The sequence below is a fragment of the Micropterus salmoides genome, unplaced genomic scaffold (assembly GCF_014851395.1).
Source record: "Micropterus salmoides isolate LMB-PRFRI ecotype aquatic unplaced genomic scaffold, ASM1485139v1 Ms_hic_scaffold_14, whole genome shotgun sequence".
Classification (NCBI taxonomy): domain Eukaryota; kingdom Metazoa; phylum Chordata; class Actinopteri; order Centrarchiformes; family Centrarchidae; genus Micropterus; species Micropterus salmoides.
Window position 1 is genome coordinate 24,799,286 of NW_024040485.1, and position 19,944 is coordinate 24,819,229.

A 19,944-nucleotide genomic window follows, 5' to 3' on the forward strand; every position below is an offset into this window, starting at 1 on the left:
CAGCACCAGCCGTTATCAATTTATGTCTTTCTTATTTTTCTGCTATCAAAGCAATGTGGCCCGTGGGCCACCTATTGCTGACCACTCATCTTTATGTTGAGCAACCATTCTTTTTTCCAGATCCTCAGAGAGTTCTTTGTCATGAGGTGCCATGTTGAACTTCCAGTGACCAGTATGAGGGAGTTTGAGAGTGATAACATCAAATTTAACACACCTGCTCTCCATTCTCACCTGAGACCTTGTAACACTAACGAGTCACATGAAACCGGGGAGGGAAAATAGCCAATTGGGCCCAATTTGGACATTTTCACTTAGGGGTGTACTCACTTTTGTTGCCAGCGGTTTAGACATTAATGGCTGTGTTATGTGTTATTTTGAGGGGACAGCAAATTTACACTGTTATACCAGCTGTACACTCACTACTTTACTTTGTAGCAAAGTGTAATTTCTTCAGTGTATTCACATGAAAAGATACAATCAAGTATTTACAAAAGTGTGAGGGGTGTACTCACTTTTGTGAGATACTGTGTGCACAGGATTGTAACAAGTGACACCTGCTCAAACAACCTGTCATTTAGAGAATAGGCTTATTGAAAAAGGAGAGTGCTGTACCCATTGTTCTCTCCAGTAACATAGGGGCCCAGTCTGTCAGACTGAACATGCATTTTTTTTGTTGAATATTTTCAAAAAAGTTTGAAAGAAACCAGATTCTTCTGGCGTAAGGATTTGAACGACTTTGAAAAGGGTCAAATTGTGATGCTACACGAATGGGTCAGAGCATCTCCAAAACTGCAGTTCTTGTGCAGTGTTTCCAGTCTGCAGTGGTCAGTACCTACCAAAAGTGGTCCAAGGAAGGAAAAGCACTGAAAAGCAAGGCTCACTGATACACGTGGGAAGTGAGAGCTGGGTTCCAATCTAACATACTACTCCTACTGATACCAACTGCAGGATTTGATGATATCACATATGTGATTTTAGCATTATTTCTAAAGCTAAATTATTAATAAATCCATCTGCTGATTAGGAAGGAAGGAAACCCAGGACAGTGCAGGCCCGTGCTTCAGTAAACTATATCCTTGCTTATTTAACGTAATGTTTGCAGTTTGTAGATGATGATACATCAAATTCATTACACCAGTTCATGGGTGCCCCATACCACTCAACAACTTTTGTAGTCAGGGGTCACCAAGTATTTTAGAGCAAAACTGCCAGAAAGTCAGACCCTCACACACACACAACAGCAGACCAACACAATGCTGAACCAGAACCAAAGATACTCTCATAAAATACAGGCTGCATTTTCTTCTCTAATTCCTAATTCTTATCATTTCAAGTTTCAATTTACTCTTTTTTAGCACCAAAAAACTGTTGAATATCTCCTTTCCTTTTTCTGAGTTTGACTGTGAATGAAATGTAATCTGCATTTAATAAAGTAGTAATCATACATTTGAAAGAAAACAACTGGATTTTAAAAATTTTTAACTCCTGAATTCCAGAGTGAAAACAAATGTCATGCTTATTGTAAAAATACTGAAAATGTATCTCTTCTAGGGCTGGACGATATGGCCAAAAATGTTATCATGATAAAAAGTTTCATATCTTTCGATATCCATAATTATTATGATAAGTATCAAATAGTTTTTTCTATATATGTTTAAAGGCTGATTTTTGCTCCTGAGTGAAAGTTGAAGAAACCTGATGGTTAATTGTGGTTTAAACTTTTCTTTGTGGTCAACACTTGATGCCAAAAAGTGGATCACATCACAAATCTGAGACAGAACATTCAAAATATTTATGATAAAATCTTTGTCAACAAATATCTTTAAGTAAAATTATGTAAAACCTTTTTCAGTCCTTTTCCTCAACAGAATAAACATCTTAATAAGAAAAATGAAGTCCTAATTTGTGTATGATTCAAGTGAATAAAATCAAACATTTATGAATATTTGTTATATTGTTATTGAAAGAAATTATATTGCGATAATTATTGTTATTGTTTTATTGTCCAGCCCTAATCTCTACAATAACTAATCCTCAATTTCTCTGCTCTAAGCACCAGTGTTAGCTAACAGTTACAATTTATAGTGGTAATAAAAAGCCAAGCCAACTTTGAATTTGAAAATGAAAAGTTTATTAAACAAGCTAGATAACTTCTTAACCTACAGTGTCTCCATTAGCTTGTAGTGTGAAGCACTGGACTTCAATGAGCAGCTGGGAATCATGCAGACAGATGTTCAACTAACTTCAAGGTTTGGAAATGGTATGGTCCATTTTAGGGGTGTCTGAAATCGTATTTCAAGATTCTATAAACGGTAAGTGTGTGGTCCGGCATCTTAATTAAGTTTCCTCTTACATTTAATCTTTTATTAGTGTTCTTTTACTATTATTATTATTACAGTTATTGTTATGTCTTATAGATACATGTTATGGCAGAAAATTGTGTGCTCTTACATTTATGTATGATCTTTCAATATTATTATTACTATTATTGTGATGTCTTATAGATATGTATTGTGTTTCTATCCTTAACCTTTCCTTATTCTTTACTATGTTTCTCTGTCCACATTTACTAGGTCAGAGCTATGAGATTGTTTTGGTGTTTTCCCTCTCTTGTTGTTCCTCTCCTCTCCTGGAATGTTCATTCAAGGCTGAGAGAAAAACATAGAAACCTAGACTGTGTAAATGATTATGCATCCCTTTACTCGGGGCCAGACGCCCGAAGCTGCCCTGCCCTGTTCATTCTCTTTTATTAATAAGTTATTCAAAGACAATGGTTTGTTGTAACTCGATTATTTGTTCAATCCCTCACCAGGAATAAAATTTCCACGACATTATATACAGTCCCCTCCAAAGGTATTGGAACAGTAAGGCAAATTCCTTTGTTTTTGTTGTTCAATTAAGACATTTTGGATACTACTGGTGTACTGAGCAACAGACGTGGAACAGGTCGGCCAAGGAAAACAACAGTAGTTGATGACAGAAATATTGTGAGAGCTGTGAAGAAAACCCCCAAAACATCAGTAAGTGACATCAGCAACAACCTCCACAGTGCAGGGGTGAAGGTATCACAATCCACTGTTGGAAGAAGACTCAGAGCAGAAATATAGAGGCCACACCACAAGATGCAAACCACTCATCAGCAGTAAGAATCAGAAGGCCAGATTGAAATTTGCAAAGAAGTACAGAGATGAGCCGCAAATGTTCTGGGACACAATCTTATGGACTGATGAGACCAAGATTAATCTCTAGCAAAGTGATGGAAAGGCCAAAGTGTGGAGAAAGAAAGGAACTGCTTATGATTCGAAGCATACAAGCTCATCTGTGAAGCCTGGTGGAGGTAATGGCTTGGGTGTTCATGGCTGCTTCTGGAACAGGCTCATTAATATTTATTCATGATGTAACTGATGATGGTCGCAGCAGAATGAATTCAGAAATGTACAGAAACATTTTGTCTGCCAATTTACAGAGAAATGCATTGAAACTAATCTGGAGGAAGTTTATCATGCAGCAGGACAATGACCTTTGGGTCTGCCATCAAAACAAAGGACTTCATCGGGGGAAAAAGTGGAAGGTTTTAGATTGGCCAAGTCAATCACCTGACCTTAACCCAATAGAGCTGCATTTCACCTCCTTAAGAGGAAACTGAAGGGAGAAACACCCCAAAACAAACAAGAACTGAAAGAAGCTGCGGTAAAAACCTGGAATAGTCGATGGGTCGCAGGCTTGAGGCAGTTATTGCAAGCAAGGGTTAAGCCACAAAATGTTAAATGTTATTTGCTTTAAGATTATTTGTTACATTACTTTTGACCACCTAAGAATGCTGTGGTCTAATACAAACGGTGATAGGTCACACATCTAGATGTGAATACCAGGAAATAAAAGCTGAAATTGTGAACTCTTGTCTCATACTCATCTTTTGATCTTAAACCCAAATGTCTTCAGTGAACAACCAAAACAAAGGAATTTGCCTTACCGTTCCAATACTTTTGGAGGGGACTGTATGTATTGTGTTTTTTATCCTTAACCTTTCCTTCTTCGATACTTCTAATGTTAGTCTGTCCACATTTACTAGGGTTTAGGTCAGAGATGTGAGATTGTTTTGGTGTTTTTCTTTCTTGCTGTTCCTCTGCTTCAATGTGCATTCAAGGACGGGAGAAAATCTCTGTTCCCCAAAACATAGGAACTTAGACTGTGTAAATGATTATTCATCCCTTTGCTTGGGGACAGATGATTTGTGTTCTCTATTTATTCTCTTTTATCAATACATTTTACAATACACAAGACAACAGTTTGTTGTAGCTCAATTATTTGCTTAATCCCTCACCAATATACAATTGCTGCAACAACTGCCATTGGCATAATTTAGCTATTTAGCTATGCGGCGGCAGTAGCTCAGTCCGTAAGGATTAAGCTGGGAACTAGAGGGTTGCTGGTTTGAATCCAGCTTGGACCAGAGTGTGGACTGGTAGCTGGAGAGGTGCCACTGTAAATACTAACAACAACAATAATAGTAAAAACATTGAATTTCCCTTTGTAGGATTAATAAAGTATATCTTCTTCTTCTTTACCACACAATGGCCTCTTAATATGCCTCAAATCAGATCTGGAATCATATGTTTATTTGTAAAGCTTTTATTGCATTTTACTGTTTCTCTTGTTGGAGTTTTATGGAGGTTTATGACCTATACTCCAGCCTTTTTGGGGAGCTGTCATGTCCTACATCTTTTTAATACAGTCTATCTCAGGACCATGAATGTATAAAGAGACAGAGAAAGCAGAGGTTAGCATGTGGATGACCACATCATTGCCATTTCCAGACCATTTAAATGTAACATGTTACTTAAGACCATTAAGTTACTTAAAGCTGCCTACTGTTAAAGGTTCAGTGTGTAAGTTCTAGTGACATCTAGTGGTGAGGGTTGCAAATTGCACCCACCCTCCCCTACCCAAGCCAGCAGTATAGCTACGGTGCCTGAGACAGGACAAAGATGTCATCTATGAGATAAAAGAGATTGCCAGTCAAGAAATGAGGTTTCTTTAGATAGATGTGTTAAGAAATTATATAAATTATGTAAAACCAAATGTTTTGTTGAATATTATTGTTACTTTTTCATTAATAAACAACAGCCACATGAAGAAATGAAGTGCTAAATGATGTCCCACACTCCTGTAATACATTATTTTACACCTTGGGAGGGTTGGCTCATCTGGACTAACATACCAAAGTATGACCACTGACAGATACCAGAACAATGTAAGCCTCATTGCTTTTCTGCACCACAGTCCATTATAAACCACATAATACATGAAGTTTACAAAGGCATCGTCAGGTGAGGATCAAGGCTCCTCTCACTTTGTTTAATTAGATAAGCAATCTGCAAATATTACACAGTGCACAGTGGGAAGCAATCTCCAATAACATTTTTTAATGCAAATTTGGAAAGTCTTTATTATTGGTCAGTTGATAGGCACACGGTCTTGTTATATATCACCATTAGCAGTAAAAACAAATACATGTTTTCCACCAGGGCAGTAAGATGTGAAGTTTAGCTGCTGATCTGAGCTTCCCCAATAATATGCATCAGCTGTTTGTCTCAGGAAGGTAACGCCGCATTTCTGTCCACGTAACAAAGCCATAACAGAGCACTGGAGAAGAACTACATGAAGTTACAATCCAACTACATATTTTTTCAAAGTTTAGCTGGCTGATCTTAGCTTCGATGCTGGAAGCTGCCATTTTATTGCCAATTAGCGATCAGCTGATTCTCACAAAGGTAACCAGCCAAAAGCCAAAAACAGAGTTCAGGAGAGAGAGAGAGAGAGAGAGTCACTACATGAAATTAATCCAACTAACATAACACCACAAGCCAAAGCACAGCGCTGGAGAATAAACCAATCCAACTAACAATAAATGTTTTTCTACCAGTCAGTAAAGGTTTAGCTGGTTGATGCTTCCATGCTCTAAGCTAACGTTACGGTTTTATTGCCAATTAACATTACTGATCAGCTGATTGTCTTGCTAAGTAACCAGCAAACCCAAACCACAGGCTGGAGAATAAGTAGGCGACATGAAATTAATCCATATTTCACAACACAGTACAGCAGAAAACAGACAACTTCAGCCCCGCTTTGAAAACATCTGTCCCACATTAACATCATAGCCTTCCATCTGGGAAAATCCACAAAATCTGTAATTTCTGCCGTCAGCTGTCTGTCCCGACTCAGTCTGGCTGTCGGCTCTCGTGCTAAATAACACGTGTGCGCTCCTTCAGTTGTCCAAATGTCACTTCTCTTCTTACTTCTTATAAACCAGAAGACTACTCGGAGACTGTATATTACTATTAATATTAGTCCCTCTTCTTCTTTTTTGTATGTATTCAATGTAGTGACAGGCGTCTACACTACCGGAATTACACAAGCAGAAGAAGAACGCCGTGATGACGTTTGTTCGTTGACGGCTCATTATGTGAGGTCTTTATACACCCCTGAAAACATAGTTATGGATATATGGATTTTATATTGCATTTCTGTCAATAGAGCCTCAGAAATATTACACAATGGACCTTTAGCTTGTTCACTTTTAATTTTGTCAAAGTAAAGAAATGCTAAGAAATGTATGATTGCATAGTTTGCTAACATTAAGTCAGTCTGGTAGACACTCGCACAACAGCAAGAACAGCAGCTGTCTCACCCTAAAACTGTCACCCTAAAAAAAATTCTTCTTCACCTGTTTCTATCAAAACTATCCACTACCTTATTAAAATCCAGGGCTCTTAACCAGAACGCTAGATCCTAATAGCTAAATCTGCAATCTGAACCGTTTTCCCTATTCTAATTTTCTGGGATCTCTCTCCTATACAGGCCTACAGTCTATCCCTTACCATCAAGATTATAGATACAAACTATAGAAACAAAGAGTTGCTTGGCACAAAGTCATGTAAATTAGAGAATTTGCTTTTTAGCTAACACACTTTGTTACCAGCTGTTGTGATCAAACTCTGGCTACCAAGGTAAACTGTGGCTACAGTGAATGACAGCAGCGCTAACAACACAGCATTATAAGCTTCATGAAGTTACATTTATTACAGGGTTGTTTTACTGAATAGTAATATCTACTTCATAAACATACTCATTGACCTCTGTGTCTTATGACAATTTTTCATGCAGCCTTGTCAGGCAAAAGGTCATTTTGTTTTATGAGGACACACAATAGAAGATGTTTTTATTCTGTTTTTTTTTTTTAAAGCACATTGGTGTGAATAAACAGTTATTGGTGTGCAATAGGAAAATTGCTTGCTGGCTTTTACTATATTCCTATCATTATGACATGCCATGTATGTCATTACACAGGAATCTGGTAACAGAGTTTAAAAATAAATAGAATAAGACCATACTTGCACAATAATGATTTACATTGCATGATATGTAACAATTACATTTACCAGTGGTACTTTGACAGGCTGCATTACATATTTTAAAAAGGATATAAAAAGTACGGTCACTTAAAATCGACACCGAGTTAATGAGGTACACATTGCCCATGCCAATCAAATCTAATACGACCTTGTAATAAATCCCACTTTTATGAACCATATAATAATTTCTTGTCACTGCTGACAGACTTGTTCATCTGAGATGCTTAAACTTACGTATTATGGTAAGTGCCACAGACTACACAAAGACGAGTTCTGTGTCTTTTGGGCAATTTTGTAAAACATACTGCTGAAGGACAAAGTCAGCATAGACACAGGGAAGGAGAAAGAGGCGAGGCAAGACGGTGTTTGGGGGGAGGGGGGTTAAAAAAAAAGGCAAGGTGAGCAGATTCAAGTGAGTAAACACTAAAACAAGTAGAATGAAGTAGAATTGGTGAAATACAGAATCTGAGTATCGGTAAAACGTCAATAAATCTAAAATGAACGTTCAAATAGTGATAGATCCGTGCTAAAGTACATTACCTGGCTGCTCCTGCCTTGCAAGGGTGGTATACACAAATCGCTACATATTTGCTTTGTACCGTTACATTATTTCTCGCAGGCTAAATCAACATTTGACACAATACGGGTGGTACACAGGATAGTAATACAGGTAGTCTATTCCTGGGTTTACACAGTTCCAGGGGACAGATGTATAAACAATGCGCAAAACCATGCATATGTCATTTCTCACGGAAACTGGTATTTACTCAAATGGTATGTTTGAAATTGTGCATAGATGAAAAGTATGACGGACCCAAAAAAGCCACTGCATAGAGTGACTGACTGGTTGAACTGTGAGTTAAATACTCATTTTGGCCACAGGAAGCTAAAGTGCACCACTACACCATGTTCTAAAAGCATTTAATTTTTTCTTTCAGGTAAAGCATCAATTACAATTAATTTTTAGCCAAAAGCCAAAAGAAAGACACGACAGCTGATGTTACATGGTAACACACAATATATGTATCATGTGTTTGGAGTATATAGGAGAAATTAAAACTTATATTTAAGACATGTGGTAGTGATGCATTCAGCCTCTTGTGGTCAAAATGAGTAGTACAATAAAAAACACTGATCCTGACAAAAATAAATAAATTACAGGTCAGATTTGCAAAATCTCACTTGCCTTTCAGGGCTTCCGTAAAAAAACATGCATTACAAATAACAAATAACAAATAAACATTCAAGTGTCTCAGTAAGACATGTGTGGCAGTGAGCCAGCAAGCAAAATACCAGGATCCTGCAACTGTAGCACCTTGATGGAATACAGCAAGGCAATTCAATTACATATTCAATTGGGCCAGATTTTAAAAGCAGGTAATGGATAACAGATATTTTCTCACCAGTTGGGTTATCATTAGGATTATGTTGATACACTCATATTGATACTCCTTATCAGTTCAGTTCTTCATTGATACTTGTATCAGTTCTTTTTCATTACTAAATAATTGCCTTTTAAAAAATATAAATTCATTTTAAAAACGTAAATATTTAGAACAGGATTAGAATTGTGTATTTTATTTTAACTAAATGTTGTTTCTAGAACAGCCACATTATTATAACAATATTATAACAACAAAGTCACTACTATCTCACTGGAAACAACTCTAAAATGTTATTAAAATAAATGTTATTCCTGACATCAAAATACTGAGTGAAGTTTAGGAAGAATGAAGAGCACAGACATCAGTCAGTATCAGTCCTTCATCCTGTCCTCCTCACTCCACTGCTGCTGGTAGAACGGAGATGGTTTGTCTCAAGCACCAGCTGAGTTTCACAATGTGCCGGATTTTAATGTATGTGGCAAACTAAGCTAAACAGACTACAGACCCACAGCTTTCACTTTAGGTTGTTTGTAACAATTAGCTATTAGCTGAGCTAGGGCTGTGCTTGTGTAAAACCAAAACACAGCGCTCTCTTGTTAGCTACTTTCATACATTATATATGTAGTTTATTCATGTTGTCATATATCAGATTATGTATGCTGGGCCACACGGAGGTTGCGTCTGGGCCGGATGTGGCCCGCGGGCCACCAATTGAACAGGGCTGGAATACAGCCATCATTCATTATTTACACCTGTTATAATGTCTTCAATGAAAAAGGTCTACTGAATATTTCTGGGTTTTAGATTGTTGGTTGGCTGTTGAGCTGCAGGGTTTTACAGTTATTTGCAGAGTTTAATTGTTGTTTGTTTGTGAGTGGGTTGTTTCGTAGTGATGTGCAGATCGATAATAAAATATATTTCCAATTCCAACTTTTCCTGCTCTAGGATCGATCCTCATATAAAAGGATCAAGATCTAAACTCAGTAATTTGGCATGAGTGTGTGTTTTATCATAAGTATCTTACTGTCACCAGGATGGTCTAATTATAGGCTACTCGGTTTACTTCTCCTTCTGCCTGTCAAAGTCCGCTCTGTAACGGAGCTTCTTTGAAGTGAGCCGCTGCAGCCCTTTACATTTCCTGTGATTGAATACTGACTAGCTGACTGTTAAAGCAGTCGACGCTGTGTGTGATGTGTGCAAAGACAGTGAAATACTTTCGCAACACCACAAACTTTGCTAAACATCTGAGATTAAGTCAAAATAATATGATGTTATGAAGCGGCAGTTCTGAGCAGGATATTATTATTATAATTAAAGAATATGACAGTAGTTTGATGTCTTGTCATTATGCAGCTATTATTTGGAATTGGTAAGCCTACAGCCTACTCTTTAATTCTCTTATAAATACAGAAAGGGGAAGGGGGAGGTCACATTAAACTAGAAATAAAATATATAAAAAGTATTGGTATCGGCAATATCAGCCTGGCTATTACTTGGTATTGGATCAAATAGGAATTAAGTGGTATCGCACATCACTACTGTTTGGCAGGCCTTTTTGATCCCAAATGGAAGAGGGCATCTGGTTGAGGTTTTCATACTTAATGGTGTGTTGTAGAATTATAATTTTGGTATAAAATTTGCCTTCAGAGGGAAGGCTTTCACAGAAATGGGCCAGCAGGCCTGCATAACTCCTGAAGCATGCACAATAAATAGATTTACAAACATATTTATCATGCTGTAGAACATCTTGGCGTTGTTATACTGCACAAATCACTAACACTGACAGATATATTGACTGTGCAGAGTCATGGCCTTGAAGAAGGTTTTATGCTGGAGACAGCATCGCTTTCCTATTTCCCACGGCCTGTTCGATTGAATCAGGAAGCTCTTTTCTCCTGGTCTCAGGAAGCAGGAAGCACAGAGCTTCACTGATCAGTGGAAGGCTGCTGAAAACTATGGTGGGTATGGACCAGTGGTACACGGCCAACATGTTGAGCAACGGAGACAGCAAGCCACCAAATTTGCTTCTAATGTCTCCCAAACCAGTGGCTGTTTGTCTGAAACAGAAACATACAGAGCTCTAATGTACACAGCTTGTTACTTTAAAGTATTTTAGACTTAGTAAAAACGTGTATTGTTATAAACTTAATGGTGTCTCATCAAGCTTCTTCAACAGTTTAAATAAGATCAAGCACATTATAACATGATACAATAGTGCAATAGTAATCATATTGCCCTTAATCAGTGCATTCTTCAGACAGAAACATTTAACCTATCCAACTGTATTAGCTGACAGTTAACACAATTCAGTGCTTTTTTGAATGCAACAGATAATTAACACTTTAACAAACATGTCAATTAACACTGAAGCAAGAAAAGGTTTGTTGTGATCATACAGTATTTGGGCCAGGCAGCTGTTGAGCTTAACACAATACAGCTAGCCAAAAGAAAACATACTGGTGTCCTTTAGTGGTGTCAGAGACAATCAGAGGCAAGTACTATGAATATGTTTTTACTATAATTGTAATGTTTGACCTCTTACTGTACTCACACCAACAACTAATTGACAACCATTATGTCTTGTGTTATCTGAAAATGACTGCGATGGTGAATTTTCCTCCCTACAGGGAGAGGAAAAGACTCAGCTTACCGAAAAGATGTTGGGAACAGTTCCTGAATATACACAACACATGTGGATACAGCAACGTTCATGAAAAAAACGTGCTGAGGTTGCTAACACGGTAACAGCAGCAGCATTACCTTTGAACAGAATTGACACACACACAGATAAATTAAAAACTAGTCAACTTTAGCACAAGGCATAAAGTCTACAGTAAGAAGCTGTTCTTCAAATGAGGTAGTATTTGTTGAGCTATTTATCTTTGGACCAAAGTGATAGAATGATCGACTGACCAACATTGTCATTGCAAGAGCCCTGCCGCCACAAGCACAACATAAATCTTATTTTTCAGTTGGATCCATCTATCTCTTGGTAGTTTCTTCAGCATTGCCTACCTTAGCTTTAATGCTATCATCTGACAATCGCAACGTTCAATAAGTAAAGTCATTATGAAATAAATCATCTGAATAAATTGTGTAAAATATATAAATTTATTTAATTAAATAAATTATTGATACTCATTATCATGAAATTAGATTTCAGCATTCATTGTCGTTTTCACAAATTGTATACTTTGATTTCATTATAGACATGTTAGTTCTAAATAACTTTCAAAAGTCTGTTTTTATTTCATAATGTCATTTTTTGTCAAAATTGTCTAAATTTGGCAGCAATTGTTCTTGTCAACCTGCTGGTGGAGTTACAGTCAAAGTTAGAGTATCACTAACACCTTTAGGATACACCCAATGGGAACCATGAATGTCTGTACCAACTTTTTGAGATATTTCTCCGTGGACCAAAAGAGTGCACTGACTGACAAACCAACGTTGACTTTCAGGCGCTAGCCACAATATGCTAGCATATTTAAAAGCAGACAAAAATCAGAGAAACACCATCACTTCTTAAATGCTTTACTGGGAGGCGAAAAAAAAGCCAGAATTAAGGTGCACAAGAATCCTTCAATCCGAAGTGCTGAGATCAGTGACACTTTTCTCCCCAGCGCTTCCAACAGCCAGATGCAAAGTATATGAGTTGGTACTTCAGTCAAGCCAAACATGAGCTGCGTCAGGAAGACGCCAAAGCCAAAATTTCCCATACTGAATGAAAGGCAGTAGTAGGTAACATCCACAGTGAACCTGAGGATTTAAAAACAAAAAAACAAAATACATCATACAAAGAAAAATAAGATAGGCTACATTTTATATAAATTGTAATATGTAGGCTATAATTAATTTAGCATCTCATGTCACGAGTGCTCGGCTGTTTCTGTGTGTGTGTGTGTGTGTGTGTGTGTGTTTCGAAACACTGCTCCAAGGCATGGTTCAAAACGTCAATGTCACGTGACCGTAGTGAAGCGAGGCTTCGGTGCGTTTCACCCCTGTTTCGACAGGTGGCACACCTGCCGCTTCTACGCTTGATTCACAGTGTTTGGAACAAACCACACAGCAGCCTCTAACTCTCAGAAGGCTTAAATTTGACAGATGCTTTTGTCCCAAGGACACACGATCCTTTGATTTATTGTAGTATATCCGCACCTGTAGGCCTATGATGGCAAAAAAATAACTTATCGTTGCCAGCAACAAATGTTCCATGATGTGACCAAATTTTTCCAAGGCTGGGGATGTCAATTATGAAAAAAACCCCGACTCAGCCCCAAAACAGCTGAATATTTCTGAATAAAAATCTTGACATATAACAAATGTGAGACATTGTTCCAATTTTCTTTTATCATTCTTGAAACAACTTCAACTTTACTCAGTGACGGATTTTTAATCCATTACGCCTCATCACTGCCAGCACTCATTATTATTTATTATTACACTAGGGCCTATATCTTTCCTGCTAATTATCATTACACCTCTGTTAATAAGCTACTGTATCATACTGTAGATATCCACATTTATTATCATTTATAATTATATTTTTGGATTTGTATACTTTATTAAATTCTCTACTCAGTAACTTCAGCTACCTATTATTTCTATTCCTTTTATGCTTTGCGGGTATCTGTAACAAAGACTTCACCCTCGGAGATCAATAAAGTAGGCCTATTCCAATTCTGAAAATGAAAGGTTGTTTCTATGGGGTAGTGGTTAAGGAGTGTTTAACGACTTCTGACATAGCAAAAGCCTCAGCTAAACGAGCGATTAAAGGAAGGCTCAGACACCCAGTCCCCGGTGGATCGCGTATGTCGTGTCTCGCACCAGCCTGCCTTGAACTCTGTGTTTGCTTTCTGATCAGTAGTTTTGCGAAATCTAACCTGTGTCTTTCTCAGTTATGCCACCCTGCCAGAAACACTCTGTTCTGCCAGCAGCCTGAACCTTTTTCCAGTCCGCCGCCGCCGCCAGCAGCCTCCCCGTGTTTTCTTCAGCCCTGGACCTTGGAAGGAACAACTCTCTCTCGCCCAACTTCCCTGAACTATTCTCTTTGTTAAATAAACTGTGAACTCTCTGCCGTGATCTGCGTTTGGGTTTTTCTCTGCCATTAATTCTGACATCTCAAAACATTATTTATAGGCTCAGTATACTTGATATGTGCATTGTAAAATGTAACTTACCATGCGAATATTATGGTAAAGAAATACTTCCTAAGCACAGATGATTGGATAAGAATTGTTACACTTCCGTTTTTCTTAGTTTCTTTCTCAACAATCTGTAATGCAGAGGGGTGGACAAAATATCATGCAAATATTTGTTTATGTTAGCAAATCATGTAATCCAACAGCCTTGCAAAAGGTGTTTGTTCACACTGTCTCAGTGGTGAATAATAAAAATCAGTCCAGTTATGTTTCGAAGCCATTAGAATCCAAGTTTTGCCTCAAAAGTTACAAAGAAGTTGAAGCAAGATCTCAACTGTAATCTAAGTAGTTGAGGTTCTAGCAGTGTTATTGGATTGGATTGCATTATATTGTACAGGTGTTCATTGTATTGCAGATATTTCAGATACATATATATATATATATTTTTTACCCTTAACATAGACTACATGGTATAATATAATATTCTATATAAGTGTTGATGCAATTGGAAGAATTTTGTTTTATGAAGGTTCAATACCATTTCCAGTAGAGACTCTGAAACAGTGCGTTTGTTGATTGCTGCCACTTTGGTGATCAGCTGTTCGGCCTCTTCTGTCCTTCCTCTTTTCAACAACCACCTGGCCGACTCTGGAATAAACCTGTCATATAAAAAGGAGCACTTATTATAATCTGTAATTTACCTATAAAACATTTGAGGATAATAAAAAAAGTTGATACACACCATATGTAAATAGCAACAACTGCAAGTGGAGCTGCTGTGAGTAGTTGAGTTAGTCTCCAATCTCTGATGAAGTATATCACAACAGCGAGGAGAAACTGTCCAACTGCCATAACTTCATGAGTCACACATGCTCCCCATGATCTTCTGGACACACCAATCCACTCAGTGGCTAGAAAAAGGACATAAATGACAGTTAACCTTGAGTTCATAACCTTAACTTCCCTACCCCTGCCAAAGATTATGGAGTAGGATGAAGGAGCTGAAAATTAAATAGAAGACTAAACAGGAAAAATCTGAGCCCTTTATTCATAAATCAACTGATTGGGTGGTAATGGAAAGGGAAAAAAGCTGTGATATCTAATGTAAGATGATGGAGTATACTGTACCCAGTATGACGCTGTTCACTGGATAACCTCCATGGCCTATTCTCAACATGAATCCAGTTGTTACAGAAAATATGAGAATCACAATGACTGGAATCTGAGTTCCTCGTTTACGACCAAACCTGGAACAGATAAAACCCCTCTGGTCAGCATATGTGATATAACCTGTGTAAGTGTGTGATGGATTTTAATTAAACAAGTTTTACACACACATTCTACACAAAAGGGACACTTACGATTGAGCAATAGGTCCAAATAAGAGAGAACCAACAAGAATGCCAGCCATGAACACTGTTTGAGCCTTTTGCAACAAATTAGCATGCTCACAAACTAGATCAAACTGTAGAAAAAAACAACCAAGTGGTTAATAAGAGATAAATTTATAAGACAATGTAATGTTATTGACAATAAGACAAACCTATCACTTACGTCAGTGACAATGGTGGCCTCATACAGTGTATTGCTGTACACCCATCCATTCTGACACCCTGTGGTCTCATTGAGTCCATACATCCTGATGGCACCAATGTCCCAGTCAACAGGCACAAACATCTGACACTTGCTGAAGGTCCCATCCTCCTCCCAGGGCAGAGTTAGGTTCAGCTGCTCATCTTTGGTGAGGTTAGAGTCAGCCTGAAAGATCCAGTCTGTATTAGAGTGTCGCTCTGGATCTGACTGGGTAAATAATACACTGGCAAAGTGAATAGGCAGAATAAAATTGGGGAAGGAAAGAGCTAAAAGGAGGACCTTCTGAAATAATCCAAACTCTGCAATATTATGTCATGTTCAAGGAGCTGAGTTTCAGTTTAGAGATGCAGCAGGAAGATGCCCTTTTAAACAACGCAAATTAATATTTAAACCCTGTGGACTGCATATTTCAGGAAGGATTAAGCATCAATTAAATTTTTTTTTATATCATAGAAAGAACTAGGTGATTGATGATTATTTAACCAGATACTTCATTCTCCTACTTTTTTCTGTGTAACATCTTTATGTTATCTCTCAGTTAAATTTATCTCAGCATTCATTGATCAACAACTTTCACCAGCTTTTATTTGCAAAAAGTGTTTTAGCAATCTTGGAAAACACAAAAATGTTTTATGAACGTTAGGCTGTCTGAACTCTAGCACACTACACATGCCACACTACTAAAAACAAAATGCCAATGTGCTGCTTAATTGATGATTCTTTACAGTGTTCCATAACTTTGCTTTTCACTCACAGAAAGTTACGTTGATCTTTCACTTACTTTTACAATATGCTGACTTATAAAAACTTTTCTGCCAATGCTTCTGCAGGAAAGTTTAACCTGTGAAGTCATCATAACCCTAGTAAGTACTCCGTAAGCAGTACTGCTGTATGCTGTGTGCTTATGCTTGGACTTGATAAGGTAACAAGGGATTTGCACCCAAAATGCAGGACACCTGGCAGAGCAGGCACAGTTAGTCATATTTGTTGTAACTAGTGATGAAACTTCAATCAAGACAGAATAAATAATCCAAAACCAGGAGGGAAACACTCAACAGAATTAACGAGCCGACAAGAACACGCAGACTTATGTACATAGAGAAACAGAGAGGGCAGTGTGATGAAATGAACACAGTAAAACATTACGAAAACAGGACTGACAGGAAACAAAGCAAGACACGAACAACAGAGATAGATGACTTCAAAATAAAACAGGAAACATGGAACAAATACATGAGTGACCAAACAAAACATAATCATGAACAAAGAACAAGAATACAGAGCATACAAAACATTTTGTATTTGTACATACAAATGTGTGAATGTGTAAAAACGTTTTGATCAAATTAATTCAAATGTTTGAATGTGTAAAAAATATCTGTACAAACAGATTTCCTTTTTTCAATCTGTAAGATCTGTAGCTGCACATGACATTTTGTGAACAAATGAAAAATATTTATACAAATAATTTCAGGGCATAAAGAACATTTGCACAAATGTTAGAAAAAAGGTTTGCAGTTACGTATCCATCTGTTTGTGGGTGAAAATAGGAACTCAGGAATATCATTTCACTATCCAACCACGGATCCAGGAAGCAGATGCTTTGACAATGGTGAATTAGGAATTGGCTTGGTGAAAGGTCAAAGTTCAGAGAAATTACACTCTTTGTGTCATTCGTACTGTTTAAGTGGATTTTTAAGTGGGATTTCTACAAGTTGGTTTAGTAAAGTGTTACCAATTTGTACCAGAGACAATGGTGAACTAACCTAGTGAGGAAGTGGTTTGGTGAAAGGTCACATTTCAGAGAAATGTAAGTGTGTTTGTGTAATTTCTGGTGTCAGACAGGATTTTAAAGTGCGATTTCTCCAAGTTGGTGCCAAGAGGTAATGTTATCTTTAAACATCCATGGAAACTTTGGATTGCATGCAGGCCAGACACTCAGATAAGATAATTAATCTATCAAATCAGATAAACTCCTGATATATAGGCAAACATTAACTGGAATAATTGTGGAGACCAAAACATTGAAATATGAGTCTACAGGAGATGGAAAATGAAGTAAAGCTCCTGAATCTAACGTTAGTAGCTGAGAAGCTTCCAGCTTGTTTTTAGCTAATCATATTAATATAGTTTAGCTATAGTGTGGTACTGTATAAATTAATGTGAAATATAAAAAAACATCTTAATAATATCTAGGGGAGAGAGGGGTGATTTGAGCCTGTGGAGAATGTAGAGCCACCCCTTGTATCTCAGCAACCATAGACAAAATTGGTCATGTGACCACACATTTTTGAAGAGTCATCCATTTTACTCAGCCTGTGAAGGAGAAAGGCCCATGGAATAAGTTACAAGCACAATTAAGATTAAAAAACATTTTTTTGCCGTTCAAAGTGATTTTTTTATGTTCAAGGAGGCGTGATTCTTGTGTCTGAACAATTACAGACAGGTTTGCAAAATCTTACGCAGATGTTAGTGCTTTAGGAAGTTAGAATATGAGGCTATACTGTTAGCAGACTTTACCCGTAAACAGCTGGATGACACAATTTTGTTAAAATGGCAGGGATGGGGTAATTTGAGCCAAAAGACCTGGGGGAAGTTGAGCCAGCTATTTTACTATAATTTTATATTGCATTCTTATGCAACACCGAAATGATGTAACATTATGCATTTTAGACCAGAAACCATCATGTCATGCTTCTACATATTAATAGATTTGGTTAGAGTGGAATACCACATTTGAAATGTGGAAGTGAAAACCACAAGTCTGCTATTCAACAGGTAATGCTAGCCGCACATAATAACTGTTTCTGTAAAAGGAATATTTAAACAAAGCCGAAGAAAATGTACAAAAACAATTATGAGACAGGTAATGAAGCACAGATTTCTCTCCTAATGACTCAGACGATACTACATTCAGAAACTGCTTTAATTTTCATTTGCATATGTGGCAGAATACAACATATAGTATGTAATACCATTGTGAGCAAGTCAGGTATATTAGCCTTATTTGTAGCATGGCGTTACTGTACAGTAAATTAAAAAAAAATACAATGGCCTTTCAGTTTTAGCATGTAGTATTCTGTGTCATTAGGAGAGCTCTGCCAGGAGAGTTTTATTTCACAATAGAAAGACAAATAACAAATCTCTCATAAAAGATTCACACTGTAGACATTACAGGTGTATGAGAACTTTGGGCACAAATCGTACCATGAGTGGTACTATGAATTGTGTAGAGAACAGTTTATATTATCTGCTGGTATTCCAGCATTTGCACATACATCAATGTCATGTCCATTTGAAGGTGATAAATGATCACATTAGACTACATGAATGAATGTTTAAACAGGCCAGTGCATTTTGTTCAATGAGCTGCTAACTGTGTAGCAAAAATTGTCCATGTATTTCTTGCCAAGATTATATTTCACATGATTTCTTAAATAAATTTTATTTAGTGTGCCTCAGACCACATCCCAGAAAAAAGGCCAAAATGGAAAAACAAAATAAAACTGACATCTGATCTCTATTTCGTACACATTGTCCTTTTAAGTTTTGCTTAGAGGGCAATTAAGAGACATGTTCTTTTGTTTAAATCATTTGTTTATTTCTGCCAATACTCCTCCCCCAGAGTTCAGGCAGTATGCCTAATTTCTAAGTCTAAGACTTCAATTTGTATATTATTTATAGACCATATTTAATAGGAGAAACTTAGCACCTAACTGCACTGAATCCAGCTTAGACTCAAAGACCAACACATTATCAGATCCAACTCGTCACATATGGATGCTTAGTCAAGAACTTTTGGCTTTGCCCTTTATCATTTTTTGGCATGTAAGGCTCTGTGGTAATGTTAGCAATAATAAATATGCAACGTCCGGTAAGGCTTTCAAAATAAAACTAGTGGTTAACGTTGTGAAACAGCATAATTTTGTTACGTTTAGGCACCAAACCTCCTCAATCAGGGCAGGGCTTAAAATAACGTCACTTAACTTATGAAGGTAACGTTACTTGTGTATCTTACACAATGTAACCTACATAACTTATTATTTTCTACAATTTTATCACTTTAGTGAAATGATATGTTAATTTGCGCATCTTGATTGGCTATTCAGGAGGAAGTGTCAAAAGTGAGACAAAAGTGTTTGTAACTGTAGCTTTGATTCGTACCAGTAAACTTGAGTTCTGTGTGAACTTTTGCCCCCACAAACATGCGTAGATGCATAACTGTAAACATCTGTGCACATCTTTATGCACGAACACATTGGTGATTATTTTGACAAAAAAATTTTCATTTGTTCACAAAATGTCATGCACAGCTACAGATCTTACAGATTAAAAAAATCTATTAACCATCTGACTTTAATCTTGCAATCCTGGTTTACTAATGGGAGACCTGTTGACAAACACAAAAATGAG

The 19,944-nt window shown here is 37.2% G+C and overlaps 1 pseudogene; it reads right to left on the minus strand.

Annotated features, from left to right (window-relative positions):
- Positions 1-7,094: 7,094 nt before the first annotated feature.
- On the minus strand, positions 7,095-15,837 carry LOC119902994 (annotated as a pseudogene).
- Between the last annotated feature and the right edge of the window lie 4,107 nt (positions 15,838-19,944).